The following is a 17,188-nucleotide window of genomic DNA, read 5'->3' as shown; positions in this document are numbered from 1 at the left end:
GTGCAAAAGAAGGATAGATCCATGCGTATGTGCATCGATTACCGGTAATTGAATAAATTAACTGTTAATAAGTACTCCATACCAAGAATTGATGATCTATTCGAACAGTTTCGTGGAGCTTCAATTTTCTCTAAGATTGATCTCGTACCATCAACTGAGGGTTAAAGAGACTGATGTGTATAAGATAGTGTTTAGGACTCATTATGGTCATTACGAGTTTCTAGTTATGCCATTTGGACTGATGAATGCACCAGTGGCTTTTATGGATCTAATGAACTGAGTGTTCCAGCCTTATCTGGATCGGTTCGTAGTAGTTTTTACTAATGACATTCTGGCGTATTCAAGAACTAAAGATGAACATGATGCACATCTCCGAATGGTTCTGCAGATTTTGAAGGAGAAACAACTGTATGCCAAGTTTAGTAAGTGTGAATTCTGGTTTCGAGAAGTAACATTTCTAAGTCATATGGTATCTGTCGAAAGGATTGGGGTTGATCCTCAAAAAATCGAAGCTGTTCTGGACTAGAAGCTGCCTAAGACGGTATTTGCAATTTGTAGTTTTTTGGGACTGGCAGGGTATTATAGACGATTTGTTGAAGGGTTTTCATTAATTGCTGCACCTCTGACTAAGTTGTTACGTAAAGGTGTGCCGTTTAACTAGACTGATACGCAACAAGAGAGTTTTGAAAAGCTTAAGAAATTTCTGAATGAAGCTCCTGTCTTGATACAGCCAGAGTCTGGGAAAGAGTTCACTGTTTACAGCAATACATCATATGTTGGGTTGGGATGTTTGTTAATACAAGAGGGTATGGTGGTTGCATATGCATCTCGTCAACTTAAGACTCACGAGGTGAATTATTCGACGCATGACTTGGAGTTGGCTGCAGTGGTTTTGGCACTGAAAATTTGGAGGCACTACCTGTACGATGAGAAGTGTATCATTTACAAGAATCACAAGAGCCTCAAGTATCCCCTCACTCAGAAGGAGCTAAATCTTAGGCAGCGTAAATGGATTGAGCTACTAAAAGACTATGACTGTACGATCGAATACCATCCTGGTAAAGCCAATGTGGTGGCCGATGCACTAAGCCGTAGGGCTATGACTGATCTGAGGGCGATATTTGCTCGCCTCAGTTTATTTGATGATGGTAGCTTGTTGGCTGAGCTCCAAGTTAAACTGATGTGGATTGAGCAGATTAAGGGTAAACAGTTGGAGGATGAGTCATTAGGTCCTCGATTCAGACAGATAGAGAGTGGAGAAACATCAGATTTTGGACTGAATAGTGAAGGGGTACTTTGTTTCCGTGGGAGAGTCTGTCTACCGAAGGTTACTGATTTGAGGCAGTCCATACTGCAAGAGGTGCATAGTAGCCCTTATGTTATGCATCCCGGCGGGAATAAGATGTACCGAGACCTTTGAGAGTTATCTTGGTGGCCAGGTCTTAAACGTAAAGTTACTGACTTTGTGAGTAAATGTTTGACTTGCCAGGAGGTTAAGGCTAAACATCAGTAACCTTCAGGGTTGCTTCAGCCAGTTAAGATTCCACTTTGGAAATGAGAGAGAGTAACTATGGACTTCGTTAGTGGGCTGCCCCTAATGCCTACTAAGAAGGATTTAGTATGGGCCATCGTGGATCGGTTGACCCAGTCAGCCCATTTCATACCAGTTCGTACTGATTACTCTTTGTAAAAGCTGGCTAAACTATATGTGGCTGAGATAGTGAGACTATATGGGATACCTGTTTCCATAATTTCTGATAGAGATCCTCGCTTCACGTCTCGATTCTGGAAGAAGTTACACGAGGGTTTGGGTACAAGGTTGGACTTCAGTACTGCGTTCCATCCTTAGACAGATAGTCATTCAGAAAAGGTGATTTAGATATTGTAGGACATGTTACGGAGTTGTGCAATTGATTTCTAAGGCAGTTGGGAGGATTACTGCCGTTAGCAGAGTTTGCGTATAGCAATAGCTACCAGTCTACCATACGGATGGCACCGTACAAGGCATTATATGGTCGTAGGTGTCATACTCCTTCGTGTTGGACTAAGTTGGGCGAGCGGCATGTTCTGGGCCCTAAATTAGTTTCTAATACCGAGGCTAAAGTTAGACTAATTTGGGATTGACTAAAGACGACATCAGACAGACAGAAGTTGTCTGCAGATCTGAAGCATAAGAAGATTGAATATTCTGTGGGGGATTTCATTTTCCTCAAGGTCTCACCATGGAAGAAGGTACTGAGATTTGGACGGAAGGGCAAGCTGAGCCATAGATTCATTAGGCCCTACCACATACTGAAGTGTGTGGGACCGGTTGCCTATCAACTTGAGTTACCTCCAGAGTTAGACCGGATTCATGATGTGTTCCACGTCTCTATGTTGAGGCGCTGCCGCTCTAATCCTATACACGTTATTTTGACTGAGAAGGTTGAGGTTAGGCCAGATTTGACTTTCGAGGAGGAGCCGGTTCAAATTTTAGGTCATGATGTAAAAGTTTTACGTAAAAAGTCTATCTCACTGGTTAAAGTACTTTGGCGCAATCACAACTCAGAGGAGGCCACGTGGGAACCCGAAGAGGCGATGCGACAACAGTACTCTCATCTGTTTTGACCAGGTAAATTTCAAAGCCAAAATTTTCTTTTCGAAGGGTAGAGCTGTAACGCTCCAAATCCTAAATAATTATTTTTGTGTGGTTGTGACACAGCTGCGTATATGTTTCAGTGGTTAAGTGTTCTAGGAAGTGTCTGAGAAGTCATGGGTTCAAGCCTTGGCTTATGCAAAAATTTTGTTTCTTACTTGAATAAACCCTGTCTCTAGTCAGTAGGCTTCTTAATTAAATGTGGGTAAAACATGTCAGAAAAGGCCTGCTAGTCCAGAGAATATGGGCATGTGAAGTGTTCCATGGGGTCGGAGGTTCGAGACTTGGCGATGCAAAAGAAGTGTTTATTTTTCCGCCTTTACTGTGTGGGTAGTAGAAGTTGACTGAAATACTGTTGAGTGGAGTGGAGTTGAATGGGTGGTTGAGGAGATTATGGTGGAGAGATTTTAGAAGGAAAATTTGGGATGTGAGATTGTATAGGAGTTGTGCCAAATTTTAACTTTAGGCACTCAGAATTTGGCTAGGGACTAGGATGATTCTTCCCTTCTCACTTTCGGTTTCTGACTTTTACGTTTTGGTTCTTTTATTTCACTCCTTAGTGCTGAAATTCTACTTTTAGTTTTTTATTACTTTTCCTCTTTTCGTGTTTCTCTCTTTTTGGGACCGATTGTTGCAAGAGATCCTTCAGGTTTTGCTCATTTTGGTCTATTCCCGAATTTATTATTCCCTAAATTTGGTTGACCGATTGCTTTATCTTCTCCTTCTCCCATTTAGTTTTCCTCTATGGTCGAATGACCTTGCTTCCTATCTCTCAATTTTTTTTGACAACTTCTTCTTCTACTTCTGATTTCTCTTCTCTTCTTTTCTCCTCCCTCTCCTTCGATTCTTTCTGTATTAACAGATCCACTCTCTTTTTCATATTGTTACCTTGATCAAATATTACTCATTCTTTCTCCCCTCTGTGTCGTTTCTTCTGTACTCTCTGACGACTTAGGTGGTAATACAACTATTCAGTTATGCTTTTTTTCTCCCTTTCTCGCTCTTTATCTTTTTACTCTTGCACTTAACATCTTCTTGTGCTTCCGTTATCTGATAGGGGGTAATTGTGCCATTGTTGCCTCTGTCAAAGTGAGTGCTTCCGGCTTTCGTGTAGGGTGTAGGCCTACTACTCCTTTCTCTGAATCTTGGTTTTGCATTTTCAGTCGGTCCATGCTTGGCTTCTGCCCTTTCGGCCTTCTCTTTCTTTTTTCTCTCTGTCGTGCTAATCTTGTATCTAACACCTTCTCTTACTGTCGATTTGCTAGGAGTATTGGGTGATCAATCTTGGTCAAGGGTTTAAGTGGGATAGGCCACCTTTGTTCAATCAAGGTAAGTATTGATGATGTTTTGGGATAAATGTTTAAAAAGGGGTTGTTAACCCAATTGTCAAATGATTAATGGAAGGTCTTGATTGAATGTAGGTTTTGGTGCTCGTGGGCTATTCACACGTTTTTGCAAACATGTGTAAAACACTGTCTTTACTTGTAAATTGGCAAAAGCTGAAACAAAAGACCGTCGATGCTACACAGGTGTGCGCTCACTCGTGTGGTAATCCGAACGCATAAACATGGTCGTTTGATCGTAGAGGCCACCATGAGAGATTTCATGGGCTTATGTCGTTCTGGGCCATATTGGGCTAAAATGGGATGTGTGGGCCCCACGGGTACGTGGGCCCCACACGGGTAAACCATTCTGACATGTGGTGAATATTGGGCCAGGCTATGTAATCCATATGGCCAAGGCCATTTCTGGGCTAGGTAGGGCACACAGGCGTCTGGGCCCAGATGGCCGCATTGTGGGCCTTAAGCCCATTTTCACTGTTTGACTGTTAAGGTTGCACAGGTCGCCCGAGACGATTGTGGATCTACTGTGGGGTCGGTAACCATACCTAGACCCTAAATTAATAAATGACTATTTTTCCCCGATGAGGTAAAATGACTATTATACCCTTATAAGATGTATGACTGCTTGAGCATGTCATTTTATTTATATGCCGTACATGCATGATACTATGATATGTTGCATAGGGATGGATTTATTATGATTGGAGGAAGTGTACTGTAGTAATAGCTCTGTGCAAATACTATTTAGTGCCGCAACCGGTGCTATTTTGGAGTATAGGGATGGGTGGGTTGATTTTATCCCCATATGGAGTGTAGGGCTAGACGTAGTGGAGTGTAGAGGCTGGTTGGGTAGGATTTTTGCTTGCATATCTGTATTGTTATCGAAACTGAAATGAGCTAAGGCCCATATTGATACTGTTATTGTAATGGGCTAAAGCCTAAAGGAAACTGAACTGTTACTGACACGGGCTTAGGCCTAGACTGTATTTGTTTACTACATGATTGACAGTTTGTTTATAAAGGGATTACATATTGAGTTTCCGTAAACTCACCCTTCTGTTTATCTGCGCAGGTAATCCCTATTCTTAGGTGGATCGGTGCTGCAAGGGACTCAAAGGTGGCCATATAATCGCACATGCTTCCATATTTGCCTTTAATGTACAAGTAATTCAATTTTGGTATTTGTTTATGTAATAAGGCCTCTTTAAATTTTTAACTTTTAATTTGGGGTTTTATTTATTTTGATTCATATGTGTTAGTAATAGGACGTGGGTTTTCAAAAGGATAAATGTTTTTCAAAACACCACGTTTACGCAACATATTTTAAAAGCTTCTGCAGCAAACAATGTTTTAAAAAGTAATAACAATTTTAATATGATTAATATTTTGCTAAACAACTTGAGTTTTAAATTAAACCAACATCTTTAAGATCACACAAAGAGGATAAATTAAGAATGGGTTTTTACAATATCGTACTTTCTGAAAAACACTACAATGTGACATTGCCAGATTCGGCCATAACATCCAGCCGGGTTTGGGGTGTTACAGGAACTCTAGCAAAATCACATGCTTGAAGAGTAATCTTTTCATCACCTACACTCAGCACAAATTCACCACTACCGACATCAATAACAATTTTAGTGTTGGCTAAAAATGATCAAGCTAATATCATGGGTACCTCAATATCATCATCCATGTCCAATATAACAAAATCAGCAGGGAATGTAAATTTATCAACTTTAACAAGTACATCTTCAATAATAACCCTAAGATACCTAATTGATATGCTAGCTAATTGAATATTCATCCTAGTGGGATTTGGTTCCTCGAAACCAAGTTGCTTCAAGGCATAACATTTATACTAGCCCCCAAATCAGGAAAAGCTTTTTCAACATTTAAATTACCAATAAGATATGAAATAGTAAAACTCTATTGATCTTTAAACTTGTTGGGTAGTTTGTTTTGGAGAATAGCCAAGCAATCCTCATTGAGCTCCATATTTGACAAGTCATCTAACTCCGAATATGGAATTTGTAGTTTATACTCTCTAACCACCGGTTTATGCTCTTTCTTGCTTTCCTCAACTCCATCATTTTTCTCTACAGCTTCTAGATTTACCTTCTTTTCAAGCTCGACTAACCCTTCCATGCTTCGAATAGTGATTACATGGACATGCTCCTTTGGGTTAGTTTCAGTGTTACTAGGTAAACTAACTTGTCGTCTCTCCAAAAAAAATTTAGCAAGTTGTCCAATATGATTTTCAAGCTCTTGAATTGATGCTTTTTGATTTTTCAAACCTGTCTCACTGTTCTAAAATTGAGTTTCGGACATCAAAATAAATTTAGCTAACATCTCCTCAAGGCTCAGTTTCTTTTCCTGCTAATAAGGTTACTAAAAACCTGGAGGAGGTTTATTTTGAGGTTTAGAATTATTACCCATAAAGTCGACTTGCTCATGCTCCATGTTGACTTGAAGGGTGAATAGTCTGAATTAATCATCCCCACTCCATTCATATCATATTGTATCACTAAATTCACTTACTTAGAAAAATTCAAACCATCAATTTTCTTACCAAGAGCTTCAACCTAATTTTCTAACATAGAAACTACATCAATATCAAAAACTTCAATTGCTTTAGTAGGTTTTATTCTAGTAACTTGCCACTGATAATTATTCAGTGTCATCTCCTCAATAAACTCTTGAGCTGCCTCAAATGTTTGTTTATTCAATATTCTGGCAGTTGTTGCATCAATTATCTGTCTAATGGAGAGGTTCAAACAATTGTAAAAATTCTAAACTTGAAGCCACAAAGGTAGTCCATGATGAGGACACCTTCTCAACAAATCCTTAAATCTCTCACATGTATCATAAAGTGTCTCAATATCAAATTGAACAAAATAAAAGATGTCATTCCTCAGCTTAACTGTTTTAACTGGTGGAAAATATTTTAACAAAAAATTCTCAGCCATTTGGGCCCAAGTCGTGATAGAACCCTATGGTAATGAATTTAACCACTGTTTTGTCTTGTTCCTCAACGAGAATGGGAACAACCATAAGCGTATGGCATCATCAGTAACGCCATCGATCTTGAAAGTGTCGCAAATCTCTAGAAAGTTAGCCAAATGAGCATTCAGATCTTCATCTTGCAAACCATAAAACTAAACATATTGGCACTATCTGAATTGTGTTTGATTTGATCTCAAAATTATTTGCATTAACAGTCAGTTTAACAATACTCGATTTAGCCCCAATCAGAGTAGCAAGACGTACAAGAGGCTGCTGATTATTTTTATTATCATCCATGTCTACAGTAACACCCTTTTCCTCTTGATCGTCTATTAAAATCTGTTGACCTTGCTTTTCTTCTCTAACCTTTCTACAATTTTCGCAAGCAGTCTTTTCAGTTTCACTATAAAAAATTAACAGTTTCGATGAGTTTCCTCTAAGCATAAACCAAAAAAACCTATGAGAGTTAAACATACGAAAATTTAAAATGTAACAATTAAATAGAAAATAAAAAAATATTAAAATAAAAATAAAAATGACTAAATTACTAGAAATAAAATTTTCCTAATATTTTAGTCCCCGACAACGGTGCCAAAAATTTGATATCCATGAAACCAACTAAAAATCTGACTAAGGCAAATGCAACTATCAATTAATAGTATAGCTACAATGAGCAAAGTTATCATTCCCACAAAGACTAAAAGTACTAGTAATTACCGTCTTTCTATTATTTAACCAATAAAATTCGAGTGACTGATTAAAAACTAAAATTAACTAATTAAATGGATTAAGAACACAACAAAGAACAAAATAGGAAAATAACTGATTAACAACCAATAAGCGAAACAATACCCAAAAAAGAATTTACCTAGACTTCATCTGTCACCATCAATCTAAATTACACAACTTATTCACTTAGTATCTTGATCCATAGAAATCCCTAAATTACCCTAATATCTCTCTTCAAGAATAAGAGCAACTGACTCTATGTTGATTAATTGAAATTTCTTTCTAATTAAAACCCCTATTATCACATTAACTCAATTTATGGATTTCCCTATTAGATTTGACTCTAATTTGATAGTTTATGTCGTCCTATTTCTAGGATTGCATGCAACTCTACTCATTACGCTAGATCTACTCTTAAACAGGGTGCATTCCTCGTTTGATTTAAACACATCAAACATGGATTAGTTGTAACGACCCGATAGTTAGGGTGTCAGAAAATGAAATTTAGGACTCTGTTTCTGTTAAATGAATCCGTAAATATTTTTATTTAATATTTATGAGGTTAGTTTAGTAGTGACTTAGTTTTTGGTTTAGTGAATTTTGTGAAATTAGGAGTTGTTAAAGTACTAGGACTAAATCGCATATGAGTTAAAAGTTGAATTATAGTTTAAACAAATTAAAGGGATTAAAATGATAAATATACATATACCTTGTTTAGTGGACGTCATTAATGAAATATATATATAATATATGTAATATTATTATATATATTATAGTAATTAATAGTTGAATGTTAAATGTTAAATGTATGTATATATATGTATTATATAATAATTAGTAAATGAAATTATAATAAAAAGAAAGTGTTGCATGCAAATTAAAAGAAAAAAAAAAGAACGAAAAGAAGAGACAATGCACCGCATAAGGGTATCATTCAAACTTCAGCGATTAGTCAATTTAGTTCTTTTTCTTGTAATTTTTACATTTTTGGAATCTCGGTACTTAAGGCTAGTCGACCTATGTTGTAATTTTAGCATTGATTAAGATTTTAGATGTTGTTATTGTTGAATAGTTTTAGTATTAGGGATTAAATTGATAGATTTTTAAGTTAGAAATAGAAAATGATTAAATTGTAGAACAAATTGTAAATTTTGAGTAATAGGGACTAAATTGTGAAAAATTCAAAATTTAGGGGTATTATTGAAAATAGGGAGTTAAATTTAGATAAAAGTGAAATGAGTATGAAAATATAGAGTTTAATGTGAAGAATAAAAATTAGTCTCGATTTAGGGATTAAATTGAGAATTAAGCAAATGTTGTGTAAAAATTGAAATATTCAATGTAGAATTGAATTGTGTAGTATTAATGTATTTTAATTGTTTTAATTCCGTAGCTAACATCGTACCGGAATCCTCGACTAAAAAGGGGAAGGATAAAATCGAAGTCGAATAGCTCGGAATCTACGGTTTGTGTTTATATTATTTGAACCTATTTGTTAATTATTGTATTTTGAATTATTGCATATGGTAAGTAGTTAAGGTGAGTACTTTAGTACTTTAAGATTGAAATGAAATTATATTTGGTTGAAATGGATTGATTTGGTATATATATTATGAATGTATTGATTTTATGAAATTGAAATGAATATATGTGTAAGTGTGATAATGTGCAAATATGATAATTGGATATTCGATGTATTTGTAAGTGAAATGGCACCCTCTTAACTGTTTCAGGCTAAGTCAGATATAGATGGCATGCCATAGGATAGGAAGACTACAGGGATTTCTTCAACTTCGTGTAACACCCCCAAACCCTGCCTAGACGTTATGGCTGAATCTGGCAATGTCACATGGAATGGGTTTTTGAAATCGAATTTATCGAGTTAAAATCGTTTTCATTTATTAGCTTCCATTTATCTCTCATCAATTTCAAAATTATCTTCTAGTTAATTTGATTCGTTTACAAACATATTCTGTAGTGGAAGCTTTTAAAATCATGATATTTAAAGAAAACCGTTTGCATTCAGGAAAAATGTTGTTTTTAATCTAACCAAGTTTTTGTTGAGTTTTGCAATTTTAAAAGTCCATCAAAACTGTTAAAATCCAAAATAAAGGCAAACAATCCAAAAGTCCCAAATTACTTCAAAAACACCCCCCAAAAAATAGAAATAAAAACCATAAATGAAATTAAAGTAGTTCAATAGACATGTGGTCACCGTGGAGTCCTTCGCCGCACCGATCCGTCTAAGTCTGGGGGTTACCTATATAGTTAAAACAGAAAGAGGTGAGTTTACGTAAATTCAGTATGTAATCCCCACAGAAAACATGCATACAGTCAGACAATAGTTATCAGTCAAATGTAGTCTTGGCCTAAGCCCATTATAGATTCAGATACGGTTTAGGCCTTAGCCCATTCAAATACAGTTTTAGATATAAATTAAGGCCTTAGCCCATCTCAGATACAGTATGCATACAGTAACAGAAATTAGTATCCTACCGACCAGCCTCTGCACACCATCTCCGACCATCCCTACATATCATGTAGGGTTTGAAAACACTCACCAAGCCCTACATACCAAGTCATACCGAATGTGGCACATATTAGTAATATTGCAGCTGAGCTGCCAGATAATAGGCATGAAAGCCTATCAGTACACTTCCTCCAGTAATCAATCATCCCACCCCAATCACATTAACAGACATGCATATAGATTTAACTAATAAATCATGCTTTTACAAACATATAGCAGATAACAAATATAGGAATGCTCAAAATAGTAGAACAGTCAAATAGAACACTAAGGTTTAGGGTTTAGTAAGCCTTTACCAACCCTACGGTAGGTCCACAGTCAATTAGGACAACCTATGCGACCCTACGAAAAATCCCAATATAATGGGCTTTCATGCCCGTGTAGGCCCTCACACCCATGTGGCCCACATGCCCAGATTGGCCTTGCCCGTGTGGTGTACCTGTATGGGCCCATACGCTCGATTTGACATAGCCTGTGTGGCCCATATAACCACAACCCAGCCGTCTCACGGCCGTGTCCTGCGCACGGCCTGGCCATCGTCGACCACACGGTCGTGTTGTCGCACACGGCCTACCACACAGGGTAACCACACGCCCATGTGGCGTCGACATGGCCTTTTTTGGCTTTTGCTAAAAGCTTGATTTCTGTGTTCCGGGTACACACCAGATACGATTTCGTAGCAAACGCAATCCCGAGCACTCCAGAACCTAACAATCGATAATCCAAAGCCCAAATTCAGATTTAACAAGCAACTAAACCGTAACTACAAAACCAAATGAGATATATCGAACACTCATCACTTGCCTCTAAATTTCGACAATCCCTAACTATGAATCCATAAGAGGAGGGTTGCAACTTCCACAATTCACTGCTACCAAATTAAAAATTCGCCATTAACGAAGAGTTAAAAACTTCTCAAATGAACAAAAGAAAAATCCCCCCCAAATGAGGCATAACCCTCTTACCTACTAACTTACCAACTGAACGCAGCCAACGTTGGACCAAAAGAAGACAAATTGAAGGAAGAAATAGAAAGAAAGGATGTGGGAGAGTCAAAATTCGGCAAAAGGGAAATGGGAGGGAAGATACGTCAAAAATTGGGGAAAGCAAACCAAATTCTTTTGAAAAAAATAAAAATAAAACTAATGATACGCTAAATCCTTTAACGATCTCTACAATCCCTAAATTTACTCCCCCTAATCTCACTAACCTACAACCACTCTAGAATCCCCACTCAGCCGAAATTCTTGTCCATCACTGCGTAAAAATAACCTACAAGTAAGGATTCGAACTCTAAACCTCCAATACACCAACACACATCTTAACCACCAAACCAGCTGGCCCATTCTATTATATACCTACAAACAATTAAACTTAAACCCTTTGAGCAAGGTTAAGGCTTTATTCAGAAAGAAAAGAAAAATTCACCCAAGATAAGGCTTGAACTTTGGACCTCTCACACACACCCAGAACACTTAACTACTGAAGCAGACAGATATTTGTGTCACATTCTAATAAAAACAAAAAAATAAGGATTTTGGGGCATTACAACTCTACTCCCTAAAAGAAAATTTCAGCCTCGAAATTTACCTAATCAGAACAAATGAGGATACTACTAACGCATTGCATCCTTAGGCTCCCACATGGCCTCCTCAATGCTATGATTACGCCATAGCACCTTCTCTAATGGGATAAACTTCCTTCGAAGAACTTTTACATCATGATCTAGAATCTAAACCAGCTCTTCCTCAAAGGTCAAATCTGGCCTAACCTCAATCTCCTCCATAGGGACAATATGAGTAGGATCAGAGTGGTAACGCCTCAACATAGAGACGTGGAATATGTCATGAATACGGTCTAGCTTTGGAGGTAACTCCAACTGATAAGAGACTGGTCCTACTCACTTCAAAATTCGGTAAGGTCTAATAAACCTAGGGCTTAATTTGCACATGCGACCGAACCTCAGAACCTTCTTCCATGGCGAGACCTTCAGAAACACGAAGGTCTCCCACAAAATACTTAATCTCACGTCTCTTCAGATCAGCATATGATTTTTACCTATCAGAGCCTCAGTTAGAACAGTCTTGAGCTTCTCGAAGCTCTCCTACTGCACATCAGTCCAGACAAACAAAACACTTTTATGTAGCAGCTTAGTTAAGGATGCTGCCATCACTGAGAAACCTTCTACAAATCGCCGATAATAACCCGCTGACCTAGAAAACTGCAGATCTCAGACACATTCTTAAGTTGTTTCCAATCCAGTATAGCCTCAATCTTTCGAGGATTAACTTGAATCCCCTCAGCAGAAACCACATGCCCTAGAAAAGTTACTTCACGCAACCAGAATTCACACTTGCTTAGCTTAGCGTAAAGTCACTTCTCACGCAGAATCTGAAGTACTAGTCTAAGATGCTCATCATGCCCATCCTCAATCTTAGAATATACCAAAATGTCATCAATGAAAACTACGACAAACTGATCCAAATAGGGCTAAAACACTCAGTTCATCAGATCCATGAATGCGTTTGGTGCATTCGTCAACCTAAAAGGCATAACTAGGAACTCATAATGCCCATACCGAGTCTTAAATGCAGTCTTATGTACATCAGCTCCTTAACCCTCAACTGATGATACCTAGAATGGAGATCGATCTTAGATAACACAAAAGCCCCTCGAAACTGATCAAATAAGTTGTTGATCCTCGGAAGTGGATACTTATTCTTAATAGTCAGCTTGTTCAACTGTCGGTAGTCTATGCACATCCTCATGGTCCCATCTTTCTTCTTAACAAACAAAACTGGTGCTCCCTATGGAGACACACTAGGACGGATGAACCCACAGTCTAGAAGCTCTTGTAGTTGCGCCTTAAGCTCAGTAGCTCTTTTAGTGCCATACGGTAGGGAGTGATGGACACTAGAGCTGTACCTGAAAGAAGCTCAATACCAAATTCCACTTCCCAATGCGGTGGTAAATCCGGTAACTCTTCAGGAAAGACATCCGAAAAGTCCTTTACTGTTTCGATGTTCCCAATAGAAGAGTCCTTAGAATCTGAAACACTTATATAGGCCAAGTACGCCTCACACCTTTTCTGGACCAGTTTCTCAACCGCAAGCACAGAGATCACGTTAGACAAATAATCCTGATGCTCTCCAATCACAACCACTTCTTCATCTTCCTCAGTTCTCAAAATGACCCTTTTAATCGTACAATCCAGATTAACCCAGTGCTTGACCAACCAGTCCATTCTCAGAATTAATTCAAACTCTCCAAACAGAAGCTCCATCAAATCTACCAAAAAAATAGTCCTTTGCACCATTAAGGGAACATACCTATCAAGTTTGTTAACCCAAACTGATTGCCCTAGTGGACTTAGTACAGTCACCTCACTAGAAGTACCCTCAACCAAAATCCTTAAGTTTTCAGACACAGTGTTAGCTACATAGGAATGTGTAAAGCCTATGTCTATAAAAAAAATAAGGTACATCATAAATTAAGAGCGTACTGATAATGACGTCTGGAGCATCTCTGTCATCTTGGTGACGAGCAGCATAAACAAGAGCAGGCTGCCTCCCTTCAGTTTGTCCAGCACCTCTGACTGGTGCTTTCTGCCCACAACCCATACCGTTACCACCTCTAGTCTGACCACGGCCCCTCGGTGGCCGCTAAACTTGTGACAGCCCAAAATTGACCCTAGTCGGGAAGTGGTTTCGGGACACAAAACCGAGTCATAAAAATAATTGATTTCCATATTCTATGCTTATTATGTGTGTACATGAGTATGTGGAAGTTTCATTCTTCAATTTTGCCAATTGCATAAGAAATTATTAAATAGGGATTGATATGAGACATGGTGAAAATATGATAGGCTAATTTAAAATGGTCTATTAATGCATGTTGTGAAAATGATGGGTTTGCATGTCAAATTACCCAAAATTTGAGCTAGTGGTTGGCCATGCTATGGGTGGAAACATGTTGGGAACATGTTGGCCTAGTGAGGTATGTAGGAAAAAAATAAAATAAGGAGTATGGGTAATAAAGAAAGGAAAAACAAAAAAAATGAGTGGTTGTTTCCCCCCATTGCCGTGAGCTAAAGAAAGGAAAAGAAAAACTTGTTCATCCTTTTTCATCCTCTTTTGACCGAAAATTCTAAGGAAGGAGGAAGGAGTTCTTGCTTCATGTTTGGTTTGGAAGAGGATTAGGAGGAAGTTTGGCCATGCATGTAACTAGATTGAGGTATGTTTGATATTATTCTTTGAGATTCATGCATATTTTAGTTGTTAGCTTGAGTTCTACCTAGCCCATGGTCTAAATCTTGCTATGGGATGGAAATGACACTCGGCCATGGATGCATCATTCTTGGTTGATGTTTGATGTTGTCGTGATGAGGCATGAAGATGAGTTAAGATTCGGCCTAGGTGGAGTTTGTGTTAATGCCATTGCATGCTAAATATGAAGCTTGTTAATGATGCATGTGATGGTGGCTTGATGATTCTTGAATCTCTTTTTTAGCATTTTTGAGTGAGCACATATGTGCATTGGTTGCTAGATGGGGAAGAATCGGCTAGCAAGTTGTGTGCTAAGGCCGAATATAATTTTTGTAGGTTAATGAGTAATGCATGTGCTAAATTGATGGAAAGGGAGAGGATGCTTTACTAGTGTATATATGTGTGTATTAGCCAAGTTTTGAACTTGAAACAAAAGGGTGTTTAGTCAATACAAGTGACCATACTTGTAGAATGTATTAAGTGTTGAAATCGGCCCCAAAGTAGACATGCATATTCGGCCAAGGGGGAAAAATTAGCTAAAATGTTGAGTTTGATTCATGATTCCGTACATATGTGACTTTAATGTCTAATGTATAAATATGGGCTAAGTGCCTTGTGTTCCTCTTTTCGATGCTCAAATGATTAAATCAATTTATTTGTTTAATTAAGCTCAAGAGCAAAGGGGAACTAAATCCGATAAAGGGAAGGAAAAAGTGGTCGAATAGCTATCGGAATCGTTCGACAACACCCAAGGTAAGTTCTTGAGTAAAAGAGCTTAAATTATGATGTGATTAGATCATGTTTTGAGCAAATTAAAATCATGCTCTTTGTGTGGCTATTGAGCCGAATTTGCAAGAATGATAAATGTCTTGTGTTTGAGTTTTGCTAACGAAAATGAAATACGAATGGGCCATGATTTATTGTTAAATGTGCATGGTTATTTGAATGCTGTCCGGGCTAAGTCCCGAAGGCTTGTGCTAAGTGACAATATCCGGACTAAGATCCGAAGGCATTTGTGCGAGATACTAATTCCGGGCTAAGCCCGAAGGCATTTGTGCGAGTTACTAAATCCAGGTTAAGTCCCGAAGGCATTTGTGCGAGTTACTAAATCCGGGTTATGTCCCGAAGGCATTTGTGCGAGTTACTAAATCCGGGTTAAGTCCCGAAGGCATTTGTGCGAATTACTATAACCGGGCTATGTCCCGAAGGCATTTGAACGAGGAGCTATATCCGGTTAAATTCCGAAGGTACGTGATTTGGGAATGAATGAACTTGCTGTAAAATTCCAGTTAATACTCTCGAAACATCCCAACATTGAGGTATGTTTCGTATGTGCTTGAATTTAGTTGAGCCCTTACAAATAAGTATTCGCTCAGTGGATAAACGAGCTACCGGCCTTTGGCTGAGTTGATCTTTTGTGTATGTACATAAGGGTTGATAATGTGAAGCAAGTACGATATCGTAAATTTGTGCATATGAAATTATCCGTTTAGCTATATGAATGCTATACTTTTGTTGTGCTGGAATTCCTTGCTCAAAACTTACTAAGCATAAATTGCTTACTCCGTTTCATTGCTCCTCTATTTTATAGATTTGGTTCTCCAGCTATCGGACTCGGGATCTTGAGGTCAAAGTCGCCCACACTATCAAAGCCCCCTTTTGGTACAATTTTGGTTGAACTTCGAAATGGCATGTATAGGACTACCCGTTTGTTGTGGGTCGTGGACCCTTTGGACTTGTATAAATTTTGGATAGCCATGCGAAAATGGCTTATATGTGTTTGAGTATAATGTTATAATCATTTGGTGTGGATATGCTTGACAAGGATTGGCCATGGGGATGGTTAATCACTTTCATAAATTGTGCTATTTATGCAAAAAGGGCTAGTTGAATCATGGAAACCATGAAATAGGTAAAGTCTACCTTAAAGGCAGATGCTGACAGCAGCAGTGATGTAGATTTGGAAAATCACTAAAAATAGTAGGAAGGGAATTAAATAGTGAATAAATTATGTAAACAAACCTTGATTAATCTACTTTCATAGGAAAGTAACGAAACAATCATACGGATAGTATGTTAAGAGATATTCAGGTTCTCGTGAGACAGGGCCAGAACGGTTTCTGGATTTCCTGTTCCGACTTTGGAAATTCATTACAAATTAACCAGAGATAATTAGGAGTCATACCATTATGGATAGATTCCTCTCTGAGTCTAGTTTCTATAGAAACAAACGGCATCAGTATTGGAGCCCTGTACAAGGAGATATCCAAGCCGTAATGCGCAAAGGTCAGTGTAGTCGATCCCTGTAACATGGGAGACTTTGACTAATAAACTGTACTAATTGGCCCAACCAAAAATTCTAGAAAAAAATATGTAGATGGGCATATGAGTCTAGTTTCATGGAAAATTTACGGAACTGGATTCCGAGTTGTGAAACTCAAGATATGATTTTTAAAGCGACTAGTACGCAGATTGGCAGTGTCTGGGAAATTTTTTTATAAGGGGCTTAAAGTCTGTTAACACCTCGTGTTCGACTCCGGTGTCGGTCTCGGGTTCAGGGTGTTACATTTGATTGGTATCAGAGCTACGGTTAGTCGATTCTAGGACTACCGTAATGCGTTGGGTCTAGCTATACATGCCATTTTATGTGATTACTTGATAGTGTGGTGATTTCTGACAA

At 38.1% G+C, this 17,188-nt stretch overlaps 1 non-coding gene across 1 annotated transcript; it reads left to right on the top strand.

Moving 5' to 3' along the window:
- The first annotated feature begins 6,792 nt into the window (after positions 1-6,792).
- LOC121228356 (small nucleolar RNA R71) lies at positions 6,793-6,899 on the top strand. Its single transcript, XR_005925932.1, has one exon. It is a non-coding gene; the product is annotated as a small nucleolar RNA R71 (small nucleolar RNA).
- The last annotated feature ends 10,289 nt before the right edge of the window (positions 6,900-17,188 follow it).

This window comes from Gossypium hirsutum, chromosome A04, assembly GCF_007990345.1.
Source record: "Gossypium hirsutum isolate 1008001.06 chromosome A04, Gossypium_hirsutum_v2.1, whole genome shotgun sequence".
Lineage (NCBI taxonomy): Eukaryota > Viridiplantae > Streptophyta > Magnoliopsida > Malvales > Malvaceae > Gossypium > Gossypium hirsutum.
This window is presented reverse-complemented; position numbering and strand designations above follow the sequence as displayed.